Source organism: Rhinatrema bivittatum, chromosome 9 (genome assembly GCF_901001135.1).
Source record: "Rhinatrema bivittatum chromosome 9, aRhiBiv1.1, whole genome shotgun sequence".
In the NCBI taxonomy this organism is placed as follows: domain Eukaryota; kingdom Metazoa; phylum Chordata; class Amphibia; order Gymnophiona; family Rhinatrematidae; genus Rhinatrema; species Rhinatrema bivittatum.
In genome coordinates, this window is record NC_042623.1 from 268,170,462 (window position 1) to 268,185,446 (window position 14,985).

At 42.8% G+C, this 14,985-nt stretch overlaps 1 long non-coding RNA gene across 1 annotated transcript in view; it reads left to right on the forward strand.

The window, feature by feature from the left end:
* LOC115098604 overlaps window positions 1-14,985 on the forward strand; it is a 300,301-nt gene that overhangs the window by 194,300 nt on the left and 91,016 nt on the right. The gene's annotated exons all lie outside the window — the stretch shown is intronic.

The window sequence follows — 14,985 nt, forward strand, 5'->3', positions numbered from 1 at the left end:
TGAAAGTCTGATGCAAAATATTCCGCTGGTTGCTGGATAAGGTTGCCCTAATTCTGTTCGTCCTGATTTCCAAAGTTTAGGCGAATATGATCATGCACGAGAGCAAAGGATAAAACATCAACACAAAAAAAAATAGCTAAACTGAGCGCTCAGAATTCCAACACAGATAAGGAAGCAAATCATTACCAAAGGAAAGCCTACGCCTCCCAGGAATGTTCAGGCTGAGGGTTGCGCAGCTCCCTTGGACTTGAGTTACTTTGCAGACAAGGAATGTAGCAGGCTTCTTTTCTCTTGTAATATAAAATGAAGTTTAGCTTTAGCTGCAGGATTTTAAAACCCCTAGATCCAGAGGTTCACTTGAACAGTAGAACTGAGCGATCCAAAACTATTCAGCTTTTTAAGTATGAGGAAGAAATCTTGGAAGTTTGAAAATCAAACCAATAACATTTATAGATGAATATGACACCTTTTCCTTCCAGCAGTACATTTTGATGGTGTTACACATATTTTAGAGTGGGGGCTGGTGTGAAAACCGCCTCTGAGCCTCAGCTTTATAAGAAAGTATGCAGTTATTTTTATTTGCCAAACTCACTGAATTCCTTTGGGCCACACATTTTTCTAAGTTCCAAGTTTGGGTGAATTGAGCCTGAAACAGGCCGATGTAGTATGGTGCGCTGGCCGCAGTGCACGGCTCAACGCACGGTTGGACGCACATTTTGGACATGCAGCCATAACCCTGGAAGCAAAACGGGGGTTAATGCATCCAAAACGCGCACCCAACCATCCACGTAGATAATAGTGATCATCACATATAAATTCATGTTGATAAGTGCTATTATGTATTCCCCTCAATGCAGAAAAAAAATATGCACCCAATCCACACGTTTGTACCCTCATGTAACAGTGAAGGGACAATCCGCAATAAGTGAAGGAGGGAATAAATTAATATTAAATGCCCAACACCTTAATATTGATTTATTCACTCCTTCACTTAATGCTGATTGGTCCCTTCATTGTCACATGGCAGTGAAAGGACCAATCACCTTTCAGAAGGCTGCCCTGAAAGGGGATTGGTCCTTTCACTGTCAAATGTCAGTGAAAAGGACCAATCGGAGACCAGACCTTGGGGGGAAGGAACTTAGGGCAGGTCAGACAGGGGCTCCCAACGGCACCCGAGGTGCTCGGGTCCTGCTAGGGATGCACATTTTTCCCTAGCGCGGCAGATCATTTGAATATAACATTGGGTCTCCGGGAGAGGTGGTTGGGCGCGCGTTAAGAAAGCGGGCGCTCAGCGTTGAGCGTCCGCTTTCTACGCACCGATACTGCATCGGCCTGCAAGTGTCAGCGCACATGTGGTAATACCTCCTCCACCCCACCCCCACAAAGCTACTGCTGTAGTTTCTGAAGATTTTGCTGTTTTATATGCCCTCATGATGAATTAAATAGTGAGGGTGGTAAGGGAACCCCTCTTTAGCAGTAAAAGTTCTACCCATTGGAAAGATGTGCGTGAGATCTCTCTTAGAAATGCAAGGATCTCGCTTAATGTCATTACTCATTAATATATACAACAGTTTCCCATGTTACTTATTTCCTTCTCAGTTGTGTATGAAAAACATTCTTGAAACCAGTCCCAGATTTGTCTAAAAGTAAAAGAAAAATTCAGCAGTGTCATTGGATCTGACGTGCAGTTATTTTTTTCTACAGTGGAATAAGTCCTAAATCTATTTTTCAATCACTTTGATAAACAGTGTGGTATGCTCTCTGATTTCTTTGTCTTTCTTTCTAGCTTCCAAAAACTAAACTGATTTAAAAGCCTGCAGAAATGTATGCAGAAGCATATGGGTGTGCCTAGGAAATATTTTTTTTCACAGAAAGGGTAGTGCATGCATGGAACAACCTTCCAGTGGAGGCAATAGAGGCAAAAACAGGAACAAAATTTAAGAGAGCCTGGGAAAGGTTCAGAGGGTCCTTAGTTACAACAGGAAAACAAAAGTAATGCTGAAGATCAAGTAGGGTGTGTGATACTGCAACAGGAAAGAAAACTCGGCAGATTAGATGAGCTTGAAGATCATTATTCAGAGGTGTTCAATCAAAGCGGATTGTGATACATTGCAGGAGGACCTTGCAAGACTGGAAGATTGGCCATCCAAATAGCAGATGAAATTAATTTTATGCGGACAAGTGCAAGGTGATGCATGGAGAGAAAAAAAAACCCATACTGTAGTTACACGATGTTAGGTTTCATGTTAGGAGTTACCACCCAGGAAAAAGATCTGGGCGACATAGTGGATAACACATTGAAATCATCGGCTCAGTATGCTACAGCGGTTAAAAAAAGCAAACAGAATGTAAAGAAGTATTAGGAAAGGAATGGTGAATAAAACAGAGAGTGTCATATTGCCTTTATATCGCTTCATGGTGAGCCATATATTGAGTACTGTGTTCAATTCTGTTCGCCGCATCTCAAAAAAAGATATAGATGCACCAGAAAAAGTTCAGAGAAGGGCAACCAAAATGATAACTGGGAAGGAACAGCTCCCCTATGAGGCAAGACTAAAAAGGTTTGGGCTGTTCAGCTTGGGGAAGAGACGGCTGAGGGGGGATATGATGTAGTTCTACAAAATCATGAACAGGTAAATGTGAGTTGGTTGTTTACTCTTTTAGATAATACAGGGGCTAGGGGGTATGCCATGAAATTAGCAAGTAATACATTTAAAACATTGGAGAAAATACTTTTTCACTCAACACAATTAAGCTCTAGAATTCATTGCCAGAGGACGTGGTTAAGGCACTTAGCTTAGCTGGGCTTCAACAAGGTTTGGCAAGTTCCTGGAGGAGAAGTCCATACATTGTTATTAATCAAGGTGGCATAGGGAATAGTTACTGCTTATTACTGGCATCAGTATCATGAGACCTATTTAATGTTTGGGTACTTGCCAGGTTCTTATGGCCTGGATTGGCCACTGTTGGAAACAGGATGCTGGGCTTGATGGACCTTGTTCTTACCCAGTATGGCAACTTCTTATGTTCTTATTATCTGCTGTCATTTTCTGTGTTTATATTGCATTCAATTTCCTCCCCTTTACTGGTAATGACCCGTGGTGTCAGTTTATGCCAGTTTGTACAGTTATGGTAACCTGCACAAATATATCCTGATGGCATGAAGGAGTAATAAGTAGCCTAGTGGTCAGAGTGGCAGGCTGAACCATATGGAAGTTGAGCTTCAAATTCTACTGGTGCTCCTTGTGATCTTGGGTATTAATTCATATTAATTTATTCATTCTGCTGTCTGCCCATTGGACCCTCCGGAATCAGCCGACAGTGGAAGGACCAATCCCCTTTCAGAATTCTGAAAGGGGATTGGTCCTTTCACTGATAGCTGACAGTGGAAGGACCAATCCCCTTTCAGAATTCTGAAAGGGGATTGGTCCTTTCACTGATAGCTGACAATGGAAGGACCAACACCCTTTCAGAATTCTGAAAGGGGATTGGTCCTTTCACTGATAGCTGACAATGGAAGGACCAATCCCCTTTCAGAATTCTGAAAGGGGATTGGTCCTTCCACTGATAGCTGACAATGGAAGGACCAATCCCCTTTCAGAATTCTGAAAGGGGATTGGTCCTTTCACTGATAGCTGACAATGGAAGGACCAATCCCCTTTCAGAATTCTGAAAGGGGATTGGTCCTTCCACTGATAGCTGACAATGGAAGGACCAATCCCCTTTCAGAATTCTGAAAGGGGATTGGTCCTTCCACTGATAGCTGACAATGGAAGGACCAATCCCCTTTCAGAATTCTGAAAGGGGATTGGTCCTTCCACTGATAGCTGACAATGGAAGGACTAATCAGCTGTCAATAGTGAGCAGCCCTACTGAGGAGGTAAGGTCTCTGTCTGGGGCTTTCTGGGGGTGGAGGGATTTTAGATAGCGTCGGCAGTGAAAATGGGTAGGATGAGGTTCTGGAAGGGCCAAAGGGGATTCCGAAGGGCCAATATTTTTTTTAAGATGAGAATGGGGGTTTGGGAAGGGATGGAGTACTCTGCTGGCCAGACCCAAACTGAGCCAACCCAGCTGCTCTGCTCCTTGGACTTTCTTGGCTGCTTTGCTCTGGGAGGTAGAGAGGACTCATCCGGCCACTCTTGTGCAGATTTGCCTCTGAGTAAAAAAAGTTTGCTATTTACTTTTAGTTTGCTTTTTTTACACATGGATAAACCAAATATCAAAAACCCGCCACTAATTGAGTGCAGAAAGAATAAACCAGAACAAAAATATCAAACTCCCACTAAATTAGCAAAATTCACGTGAGAGGCAAAATTGCACTTCGTTGTTTAATAGTACTAAAAATGTGAAAAAGTGGATGGTGAGGGTTTCATACTAGTTTATATCATTAGAAGTACCTATCCAGATAGACCAGTGACTCATATATAATCATTAACCACCCACCAACCACCTAATATTATGAATCTGAAAAGAAATGCAAAGCCTCAAATCCCATAACATTTTGAAAACTAAATGTTCTTAATATCAAAATCAGTTGACTTGTAAAGTTCAATCTGTTCCCATTGTGAACATTTCAATTATGTTCCCATACATTCCCCGTAAATGCCCTCAATATGTGCTTGCAAAACAATGTACTTAAGCTGAAGCGATGTGTTCACAAAGTATGTCCCCGTCCTTGGAAGGGCTTTTACTGCTAGTAGAGAATAAAATAGTAAACAAGTAACAAATAAGTACCAGGTCTGTGTTACAAGCACAGTTTACCATTTCATCCATTATAAAATGAGATGTACATGAGAGACGCCCTCTCAGTGGCTCTCTCCAGAGAGTAACGCTAAAGACCCCAGAGCTCAGAATTCCATCCTTTTATGTCTTGACATCAAGCTGCTCATGATCTCCTTCCTGCTGGTGAGCTGATTCTCTTATGCATCAACATCTGTAGCTTCTCCTGACGAGGGTGTTCTGTAGAGATGTGATTCAGCCGAACCTTTCAGTTCGGCTTTTGTTGTCGGCCCGCCGTGGGAAATTTCGTTTTCCTGCGGTTCGGGCCGCTTTTATTTCAGCTGCCCCCGAAACGAACACCAAAACCCGCCCCAACCCTTCAAATTTAATTAATTACAACCCCCCCAAAACTTGCCGAAAGTCCCTGGTGGTCCAGCGGGCCATCCATTGCTCCTACCATGTGACAGGGGCCGACCAATGGCACCGATAGCCCCTGTCACATGGTAAGGGCAAAGGGCCATCGGCGCCATTTTGATTAGTGGCAGCCATCAGCCGAGAGGGGGAGATCGCTCCTGGGACCCTGCTGGACCACCAGGGACTTTCGGTAAGTCTTGGGGGGGGGGGGGGTCAGGTAAGTCTTGGGGGGTTGGGAGGGTGGAAGGTTGCAATTAATTACATTTGAAGGGTTGGGGTGGGTTTGGGTTTGTTTGTTTTTAATGTGCCCTTTCTCCTCCCCCCAAAAACGATAAGAAAATCACACGAAATTTTGTGGGTTTTCCTATCATTTCGTCGGCCCCCTCGAAATGCAACGAAATAGGAAATATCGTCTTTATTTCCTATTTCGTTGCAAACAAATGCACATCCATGGTGTTCTGCTCCTCCATGGGTACCGATCGTTCTCTCGTCAGTCCACCAGTGAAGGGCTGACCTCTGCGCTGACCTGCTTTCCCCGGGGCTAACGGCCACCTGCAGTGATGAGCTACCGATTTCTCATCAAGGGGATCTCACCAGCACCGCTCCACCACTCGCTGAGACTCTCTTTCTTTTCATTAAATACTTTAGCAAGGAGCTCCCAATAATCCTCAGCAGCTCTCTGCAGCATCTCACTGGCTGTCCTTCTCTTCTCCCCATTGGCTCTGAGCTTTGCTAAGGATCACACATGACGTTGTTTTCAGGTTTATCCCCCTTAATAAGTGGACTTAGCCTTTGATCTGCTGCTACATGAGAAGGACAGCAAATCTGAACAGCTGCCCTATGGTAATAATTAGCGACCACAGACCACTGCACTGCCCAGGGATGTTTATGCATACAACCACAATAAAATGCAAGTGACACAGGGAAAAATGGAATATTTGTGCATTAAGCTGAAACGTGTGAAGATGCAGTTCTCAAGTTGTCGAACTTTTGTGGACCCTCCTAGGGGCAGCATGTCCTCTTTGCAATCATCTTATCGGGGGGGGGGGGGGGGGGGGAGGGGATAAGGGGAGGCCCCTTGGATCTCTAGATCTGAGGCCTGGGTATATGGAAAAAGACATTCTTGCCATTTTGTTTGGAAACATTTCCTTTAGGAGGAGGCAGCTTTTTCTACCCTTCTTACCTTTGCTTCTGGTTTCTCCTTTGTTTAAGAATCTTAGTGTGTGTGTGTGTGGGGGGGGGGGGGGCTGTTTTTTTTCTGAGTACCCTAGGACCTAGGGGCTCTGTTTTGGTTACCATATTAAGGAAGAGGAGTCTCTCCCCTTGAGAGAACTGGCGGACCATAGGAGTCCTCAAGAAGGCATTTCATTCATTCTTGGCGAAAGTAGGAGCAAGAAGATTGGGAAGAAGAATTGTGGCAGCAATCAGGTGAATCCATGACCATCTCATGGAGATTATTAAGGGAAGAGAGGAGTATGGAGGTACCATTCTGGTACACAAAAGGAAGTGAGGAAAACACCGAATAACTGGACTCAAGGTATGACTAATTGGGATTTCACACTATCATTACTAAATTGGGTTACTATTCTATCCCTTGGATACTGGGAGAAACCAGCCCCAGAGATTGGAAGGGGAAAGGATTAAAATAATTAATTGGAATTTGGTTAAACCACAGAATAAATTTATTGGAAGAGTAGGGTCACAAATTTATTAAACATCTGAAGAGTACAACTGAATTTGAAAAAAATAAACAAGAGCTGTAAGGAATCTTTTCATTAATTTCTATCATTGATCAGTAAAGAATACGTTGGAAATCATTAACTGCTTCCAGACTGATCATTACTGCAGTCTACAATTATAAGATTATTGCTGCTATATACAAGGATCTTTAGAACTGACTGAAGGGTAAACAATACACAGAGCCTAGGAGTTTATCTCCTCCCCCCGTCTCCCCTTCCCTGACAGGGAATCTTGGACAATAGATAGAAATAACAGCAGGAGAGGACTTTCATAATTTAGACTTTATTTGAGGTGTGGTCCTTGGGGTTCTGAGCTGGGCCGCTAGCCTAGAGATTACATCAATATAAGGAAAAATGCTTCATACCCGTAGCCCATATTATTTCATGACTTTGGATTGCAAGTTACAGTGCTATTGCCTGGAAGGTCACATGATATCCTACATTTTACTATATATTTTCTGTAATATTATTAAAATGATGTGTTTGCTGATTTACCTTGGCCCACATTCTCTATATTAGAGACCACTGTCTTGAACATTCTTCCATTGTTCCTAAATAATATCACCTTCTAAATGGATAATAATGAGTTAGCGCCATCATGTGGATGAAGGAAGAGCGCACCACACCACTGTTTATACCAGAATAGTGTCTAATACAACTTTGTCTTGCTGTCAGTCAGAAGGTGATGTGCCTGAAATAGAATAAACAGTGCTTCTTCTTTCGAGTGTAGCCTTCCTCTCACTTGGTCAAAAATTGTTTACATGGTCCTTCTGGAAAGTTTCCTGACTTTAATGAAATGAGACATGGAAGGGCCCTTTGCCTTATTAAAGGGGTATATACATTCTTTAACACAAAGTTCAAAGCAGGATTCGACTTAAAACCCTCTGCTTTGTCTTCGGATGTGTCAACGACATTGCTCCTGATTTCGTCTCCCAGGTTTTGTTCTCCTATACCCCACAAGAGAACTTCGTTCCTCTCAAATGACCCTTCTATCTTTTCTCCTCTGGCATCTGCCAGACTAACTGGCACTCAGTTTTGTGTCTTCAACTGTTTTGCACATAAATTCTGGAACAAGATAGCACTATCCTTATACCAAGAAACTTCCTACCTCCCCTTCAGGAAAAGAGTCAAAGCCTGGTTATTCAAGGCCTTCTCCTAATTCCACCTGAAATGCGACAAGCTGTGGCAATGTTAAGAAAAAGACTTCCTTTATTTCTTGACTCCTGGAACTTGATCTCGAGACTGCAGTACCATCACAGAAGATCTTCTTACTCAATAACTCTCTCCCATGAACTAGGTTCCTTACCCTGACTTGCCTATCTAAGCCTCCTTCTATTACCTAATATGATTAAATTAATCTCCCCCATACCTCTAATCTCCTTTATGTTCCCTATTAGATTGTAAATTTTGCACTATTATATTCATAATTTAACTTTAAATTTGGAAAAGATCACGGCTGCTGTGGAGGCAAGATGGTGGCATAGGCGAGATGCTGATCGCAACGCTCCTGCAATTTGTCTTAAGTTCATTTTCCTAATAAGATTTGCCTTCGAAAAGAAAAGGCAAAGTAAGGATTTTTCCACCCGAATCCTTACCACCTTTGGGGCAGCTTGACATCGTGCGATACATGCGACAACTGGATATCCTAGAGGGAGCCGGGGAATCCGATGTGAGCCCCAGCGGGGGAGAGAGGGGAGCTCCTGCGGATGAGGCGTCCCTCAGCCCCGACGCCAGGCCGCCTCCGGTGCAGCGTGACCCCGACCGAGTTACTCCCCAGTCGCAGGTCGATGACGCAGCCAGTGCGACGGGGGGGGGGGGGGGGTGTGGAAATTGATTCGGAGCAGACGCCGAGAGTGAGGGATTCCACCCAAGAGGACAGTGTTCCGGTCGGAGTGGCATCCTGGAGGAGTCCAGGGATGGTGGCTGGCCTTGGAGAAGGAGGAGAAGGGTTGCTGCCAGATGGAGTTCTGACTTTTATACCATCCGTCGTCGCCGGTGAGTCCCTGACTTTAACAGCAAGACCGGAGGCAGTGACGCTTGAGTCACTGTGGGATTTAATGGTGGGCCAAGGTCAAGCTATAAAAAGACTTGAAAATAAAATGGACTCTCTGAATTATAATTTTCAGCAGAGAATATTAGAAGTACAAACTCAAGCCACTGAATCTACAAATAAAGTTTCAGAGGCTGAAAGAAAAATCCAGTCTCTTCAAACTGTAAATGCAGCTGTGGTAAGAGAACAAATGGCCTGTTCTAGGCGTCTAGAAGTCCTGGAAAATAACATAAGGCATCTCAATCTACGAATGTTGAATTTCCCTAAATAGCTGGAGAAATTCCTTTTATTACTTTGAAGAGACTATTTAGGGAAGGTCTGGGATATACAGAAGAAAATATGCCTTCAATAAATTTTTGCAAGTTTGTGAATAACAGACCTCCCAATTTAACGACCACATCAGCTCCAGCTATTCCGTTGAACCTGACCAGTTTTCTAGAAAACTCTGAGACAGATGTTTTGGAAAGAAGTACATTATTGGTGGCATTTATATCTGTACAGGATTTAAATGGAGTTATGAAAAATTACTTCCGAAAGTTTCCCTTATTATTCTATGGTCAGGCTATACGTATTTACCCCGATTTAGCACAAATCACTCAAATTAGAAGGAGAGAATTCCTTACTTTAAGGCAGGATGTTATTTCACTAGGCTATACCTTTAAGCTTCGATACCCCTGTAGATGTACCTTAAGGAAAGGAGATGAATGTTTTATTTTCTTTCAGGTTGACCAACTCCGTCAGTTTATAGATGCCCGTAGGCTCACTACATCTTCCCCGGCTGAAGCGGGGCCATAGTAAAGTAATGTTTCCAGTTAGCTCTATGTTAATGCTATGACAATAATATTTTATGTTTCCTAAATTTCTCTCATTTAAATTTCCTTTGCCTCCACTTTGACCTAGGGGATTGCTACATGGAAATAATGATAAATGTTTAAAAAAAAAGGTATGAATTATTTTGGATATGCCTTATTTGTTGTTTATTGAAAGAAACTGGATTTAAATATGTTTGATATGGAAATGAGTTATAATTTCCTATCAGAATTTATTCCCTGTATTTATTATTTTCTGTATTCAGTAATCTGTAATCATACCTTAAACATTTTTTTACTTTGTTTGTAATTGGAAAAGGATAAATAAAGAATTAAAAAAAATTTTTTTGGAAAAGATGGAATATCAAATGTCAATTAAATAAATACATTATATATATTTAGAAAATCCCATCTTATTTCAGGGCACATGAAATGATGAAAGGTACTGACCTTGGGTGAAAGAAGCTAAGACTCCCAGATTTATATAGTGGGTTCAAACCTATGGGTCATGCAGATGGTGAAGTGGACCTGGATAGAAACAGCAGAGATAATTCACATTCCCTTGTTCCCTTGACTGATCAGGGAGAACCCCTACCTCCCTCCATTCCATGAATCTCGGCCCATAGAACTATCCCTTTGTGCTCGCACAAATAAAGCATCCAAACAGAATCACAAAACTCTCAGATAAGCCCAAACTATAAACTTTATTTCTGGTTTTCCTGCCACTGGGGTACACAGTCTACTATCTGATGAAGTAGACTCTGTCCTTGAAAGCTTGTGTCTCAATAAATTGGTTAGTCTAGAAGGTGCCACCTGCCTCTTGTCATTTTTGCTATGCCAGACTAACGTGGCTATCCCTCTGAAGATCTGAAACAGTGTCTACAGGTCTTTCACAACGTTTTGATGTGATTTGTCATTGATGTCATTTAGGTGCTGACAGTCTTGAAGATAGACTCATCAGCTACTTTCTTTGTACCTAAAAAATCAAACCACTTGTTTGTCAAAGGCTCAATGGTACTTCAAGCCCTTTCTTCTAAAGAAAGACTAATTAACATCTATTTTATACCAGATTCAGAAAGAAGGCAATAGGATGCTTTGTTCTCTAGTTATACATCTTGGACACAAACATGACTGTTCATATTTACGTGCACGTATTTAATAATGGCTTCATATGACTCAAAGTTTGTAGTTCCATAGGGGGGGCATAGTAAGCACACGACCAGGTCACTCTAGATCAGTTTGTATGCTTTTTCAGCATTTGAAAAATTCCCAACTCTTTGGCACTATCAATGGCGTGCAGTCAGAGCCTTCAAGGGATTCCGTGAATCTCTAGTCCATGGGCGTTGCTATGGGGTGACAAGTGCCAACACAATTTTAAACATTGGATGGAGCAGGAATATACCAAACCCCTGCCCGATCCAATCAATGGTGACACACCTCCCTATCCCTGCCCCCCCACTGGCAACAGGGCCAGCCCTGCAGCAGCAGCAGAAGATGATGACATTTGAATATACACGAGCACGACTCTTGTTGCTGCTCACAACCCAGCAGGGCTGTCAGCAGAGTTCATCCTGCTTACAGCCAAAGAAGAAAGAGGCCTGGTGGACCGCGAGTGGCGTCCATTCCACTCAGGGCTGAAGAAGAAATAGACCCAGCGGGGCCGTGAGCTGAGCCCATCCCGTTTGCAGCTAAAGAAGAAAGAGGTCAGCGAGGCCGCAATTAGGGTGGCCAACTTTTCCACAGACCTGGACTGGACACTTGAGGGGGAGGAGGGGCTGCCCTCATTTGCATAATTTTCTCCCAATGCCCTTAAACCTGGATTAATATTAAGTACCCTCCAGCTCCTGCTATTCATGCTCTTATATACACAAATTCTCTCTGTCCCCTCCCCCCTTTTCTCTCTCATTCTCTCTCTCATTTAGATCTGGCATCCCCATACAAAATTCACTTGCACCTGGTGAGAAGTCAGAGATCGAGTACAAATCCATTGCAGCATCAATTCACTCTGCATCTTTACACCCTGCCTGCAAATGTTCCTCCATTAATCTCATGGATAGTCAGACATAGACTCCCAGTCCCGGTCTGCACCTCCTGCCATTGGCTACATGGCACCACGGCTGATTGGCTGATACATCTGCCCCTCACCCAAGGGGAGTGAAATGAGTGACAGGGGTCTTCCTCATTTAGTCACATTCACAGGTCAGGTTGGAGTTTGCCAATTATCCCCTCTCCTTCTGAATGCTGGGTTAGGCACTGTCCCTGTAGCAGATCGGACATTACAGTGTCCGGTTACCTTTGTAACTGGACATTATACAATTAGTTTAAAAACCGAACTGGGCAATTGGCCACCCTAGCCACAAGTGACACTCATGTTGCTCGCAACGAAAGAAAAAAGAGGCTCTCTCCTCTCCCCACCCAATCCTCTAACCCATGACAATCTCAGAGCATCTGGAAATCAAAAAGTTTCCAGGAATGGGGAATGTGTGTGTGTGTGTGTGTGTGTGTGTGTGTGTGTGAGTGTGTGTGTGTGTGTGTGTGAGAGTGTGTGTGTGAGAGTGAGGGTGCACGTGTGAGTAAGAGAGAGATGAGGTGTGTGTAGGAGTGAGATGAGGAACCTGTGTGTGAAATAATCACAGGGCATCTGGAAATTGAAAAGTTCCTAGGTATGCACAGCAGATGATTTTTTTATCCTTGTTAGTTTTAATGATTGAGTGTTGTTTGAGGTGTCTGCTGTTTTTCAATATTTTTTTGAGTTTGGAAGATATTTTGAATTTTTATGAGTTTTTAATTATTGGATGCCATTATATTTGTCAGCTATTTTGAAATATTTATTTTAATAACATGTTTTTATTATTGATGTTTTATTTTTCTTGATTTTCTTGTTTGATATTTTATGAATAATGGCAATGTTTCTGTTTTTCCATTACTGTGCTGCATACAGAGTCTAATGTATGGTTTCCAGTTCAGTTTATGTCTGCACATTTTTAATTTTTATTTTATAGTCTCATTATTCTGTATTTGGTGAGAATCTCTCTGTGTTCTGCATGTGTGACTGAGGTAAGATATTCTACTAGTGAGTAGTTTCTGCCTGGCTTGTTCTATTTTCCTAATAGGAGGTGTATTGGTGTTTTAGGGCTTGGAGTAATATTTACAGCGTTGCTTTTTCATAGGTAGGTTTGTTATGGACTGAGTGTTGGCCATTAGTGCTGTTTTAGTATGGGAGATTTATTATATTGGGATTGTAATTAAGTTTACTCATGGCTTTCTGAGTGCCAAGCCCACACCAAACACACATTACATTAGGTCTAATACCATATGGGTTCCAAGTATCTTTTCTGCTTCTTAGCAGGATTTTCAGGTTGACATACAATATATATTTTGTATATTATATTTACATGCATTGCTGTAAGTCAGTGGTTCTCAACCTTTTTTTGGCCGTGACACACCTGACAGATGGTTTTCACATGCGTGATACACTGAACATGTGACAGTCACGGGGCTAAATGTAAACATGCACTCGGAATCCACAGGAATCCCCTCGACCTCCAACAATGTGTGCAGAGCAGAACTAGGGCATTACCCATAGAACTCACCATGCAAAAAAGATATTCTGGCTCTGATCACATCTGAGTAAAAGCAAAAACTCCCTTTACTACCAGGCACAATAACCCTCTTTATGAAAAGATAGTATTTTTACCACTAATGCATGTCCTATTGAGAAAACACAACAAATAAGATTGATACAAATGCCTAATGCTAGTAAAATACCTCACCTCAGTCACACACCCAGAACTGACCTTCACCAAGTACAGAAAAACCACAAATTATAAATAAGGAGGCAGAAACTGGAATGGAAAACCAAAAAAAGCCACTCTGCATGCAGTGTGATCCTGGAGAAATGGAAAGAGAAATATAGCACCTAACACAGTCCCAGGATTTGCAATAATGCACAGAAACTAATCCACACAAAGTTACACCTGTATTATGGAACACATAACAACCCTATCTATGAAAAGGCAACACTACAAATATTAAATCAGGTCCTAAACACTAATACACCTCCCATTAGGAAAACAGAACAAGCCAAGCAGCTATAGATCCCCACACAGAAATAACTGTAAAACTATATTAATAAATGTTTCAAAACAGCTGATGAACAGAATAACATCCAACAAAACTCATAAAAATTATTAAACATTGTCCAAATATCAATAAAATATTTCAAAACAGCAGACACATCACATAATACTCAATAATTAAAATGGAAGTCAATCAAGAAAAATACATTTAAAAAGCCACCGTCCTTTACTTACCCTTTCCAGCAACTCTCCAACTCCTTTCCCTTGCAGGCCAAAAGCACACACCAGAAGCAGCAGTGGCTGCTGAAGCTCTGTCCTCATGGTCCTCTTCTTTAGAGCCCTCAACCAGTCACTCATACACACACTCTCTCTCTCTCTCTCACACACACACACACACACACACAGCCAATTAGACCACATGACCAGTCTCTGTCTCTCTCACACACACACACACACACACACACACAGCCAATTAGACCACACGACCAGTCTCTGTCTCTCACACATATACCAGTCACCTCTCTGACCAGTCTCTATCTTTCATACCCACACCAGTCATCTCCCTGACCAGTCTCTGACTCTCACACACACACCAGTCACCCCCCTGACCAGTCTCTGTCTCTCCCACACACACTAATTATCTTCCTGACAGTCTCTCTCTCTCTCTCTCACACACAGAAACATATCACCTCCCAGACTAGTCTCTCTCTCAATCACACACATGCTTTCTCACTTATACACAAGCTCTCAAACACACAAAAATGCTCTCGCTCCCATTCTACCACACACACAAGCTCTCAACCACGCACCTAGGCACTCATTCTACCACAAACACAAGCTTTCACCCAGGCACCCATTCACACCCACACACAAGCTCTCACTCATGCACCCAGGTACCCATTCACACCCACACACAAGCTCCCACTCACGCATCCAGGCTCCCATTCACACCCACACCCACACAAACACCCACACCCAGGCTCCCATTCTCACATGTATGCACTGGGCCTCACCACCAAACCTCTTCTTCCTTTGCTGCATGGATGGGCTCCAGTTATGCTGCAGCTTTATTCTAGCAGGCCTTTTTTTTGCCACCACGGGGATGGGCTCCCGTGGTGGCATTGCTTCAGTGGGGTTGGGTTTCCTCTTCGCCACTATGGGGATGAGCTCCCAGG